The sequence below is a fragment of the Sorex fumeus genome, unplaced genomic scaffold (genome assembly GCF_029834395.1).
Source record: "Sorex fumeus unplaced genomic scaffold, SorFum_2.1 ptg000007l, whole genome shotgun sequence".
NCBI lineage: Eukaryota > Metazoa > Chordata > Mammalia > Eulipotyphla > Soricidae > Sorex > Sorex fumeus.
Genome location: NW_026606064.1, coordinates 9522132 through 9524197, shown reverse-complemented (window position 1 = coordinate 9524197; position 2066 = coordinate 9522132). Strand labels below are relative to the sequence as shown.

The 2066-nt window shown below is 41.5% G+C and overlaps 1 non-coding gene across 1 annotated transcript; it reads left to right on the top strand.

Moving 5' to 3' along the window:
• Positions 1–407: 407 nt before the first annotated feature.
• LOC130017073 (U6 spliceosomal RNA) lies at positions 408–511 on the top strand. The gene has a single exon (XR_008791329.1). It is a non-coding gene; the product is annotated as a U6 spliceosomal RNA (small nuclear RNA).
• Positions 512–2066: the final 1555 nt, after the last annotated feature.

Sequence of the window (2066 nt, the reverse complement as noted above, 5' to 3'; positions counted from 1 at the left end):
GGTCACACTGTAAATATTCAAAAGAATGGAGCAGAGGTGACCCAAGGACAGTGCTAGAGAGTCATGGTGCTATGGTGGTGGGGTGCGGTAACTTTGTACACAAATACCATAAACTTCAACACCATTGTAACTATGCGCCCTAAACTCAAATTTAAAAAATGTTTAGTGCTCGCTTCAGCAGCACATATACTATAATTGGAACGATAGCGATAGCACAGCGGTAGGGCATTTGCCTTGCGTGCAGCCGGCCCGGCTGAGCCAGGTTCGATTCTTTCGCCCCTCTCGGAGAGCCCAGCATGCTACCAAGAGTATCTCGCGCTCATGGAAAAGCCTGGCAAGCTACCCCTGATGTATTCAATATGCCAAACACAGTAACAACAAGTGTCACGATGGAGACGTTACTGGGCCTGCTCGAGCAAATCGATGAACAACGGGAGGACAGTGACAGAGAAGATTAGCATGGCCCCTGCGCAAGGATGACATGCAAATTCGTGAAGCGTTCCATATTTTTTGTACCTCATGGTGTTTCATTAATAAAAAAATAAAATAAATTGTATCACCATGAAAAAAAAAGTTTAATAGTCAATATTCACAAAAATAGGAAGTAGATATTTCTAGTCACAAGAATAGAAAGTGGGTTTCCTGACAAGTGCTCCGATTTTTCCTGCTTATATGCTTTGTTTTTAGTACTTGGGCCACACTTGGTACTCAGGGGCTACTTCTGACCCCACTCCTAGAGGTGCTTGAGGGGATCCCGTGATGATAGAGTGAGGCTAGACCTCCTGCATACGAAGACAAAGCATGGTATCTCTCTAGCCACTATAATTTTGAATAGTCCTGATTTTACCCCCTGTTGTATATTCACCATTAATGTAAGGACCATCTCTGTTTGTAATCACCACAATTTTTCCACCTGGCATTTCTAGGTATCAATATGCAAAGTAAGAGTTCCACTGCTGAGCTCTGTCCTCTGCTTATATTCACCATAAATTTAAAGCCTAGCACATAATCGACACTTAGTAAAAACTTCTAGAACAAATGAATGAACAAACATATTGTTCTGTGTTCTGTGGAATTGAAGAAATTAATTAGACAATGGGGCTCGCTACCACACTCCAAAGTCACCCCCATGCCTCTCACCATATTCCATCACCTAAGGACCGAATTTTACAGAGAAATTAACCCTCCACAAACCTAGGTACATGGGTCTCTGTGACTGAAATCCACAGCCCTTCTCAGAGTCGGGATGGGCTACCTCTCCCCTACCTTTCCTCCAGTTCCAAAAGCCATGGTAGCAATTCCCACAACCTAAAACCACCACCCAGTTAAAATTTTAACTTCAACTGTACCACCTAGTTAAAAATTCTGGATTGTGTGGCCACATTTATGGCCATAAACATCTCCCAACTCTACAACACTGACAATCCAGCAGAACACCAGACTGGTATGGACATAACCAGATTGGATGGAATGTAACATAGATGCCAACCAATCTCAACTGACAAAAACATTAACACAGAAGGCTTAACTTGTAACAACATTTTAGTAATCTCTCAGACAAGGACTTAATGTCTCTATGATGAGTTACAACAATTTTCAGTAATTTTCTTCTAAAAAATATTTTTTGATCATTCCATTAGCAATTTATTGGTAACAAGCAATATAAAATAAATTTATCTGTGGGCCTGCTCTGGGGGCAACTTGAGGAGTGGTTGGGAAAATTGGAGACAACGATGAAGGGAAGGTGAAAGTGGTGGCGAGACTGATGTTGGAATAGTAAATGCTTGTAACAAATCATCATGAACAACTTTGTAAACCACATGTTTAAATAACGTGTAGGGAAAAAAATTTTTTTACATATGTAGGCCTTACCTATTTCATGTAAACTCCAAAGTGCATTAGCAAGAATTTTTTTTTTGCTTTTTGGGGTCATACCCAGTGATGCTCAGGGATTACTCCTGGCTCTGCACTCAGGAATTATTCCTGGTGGTACTCAGGGGGATCATATGGGATACCAGAGATTGAACCCAGGTTGGCCATGTGCAAGGCAAATGCCCTACCTGCTA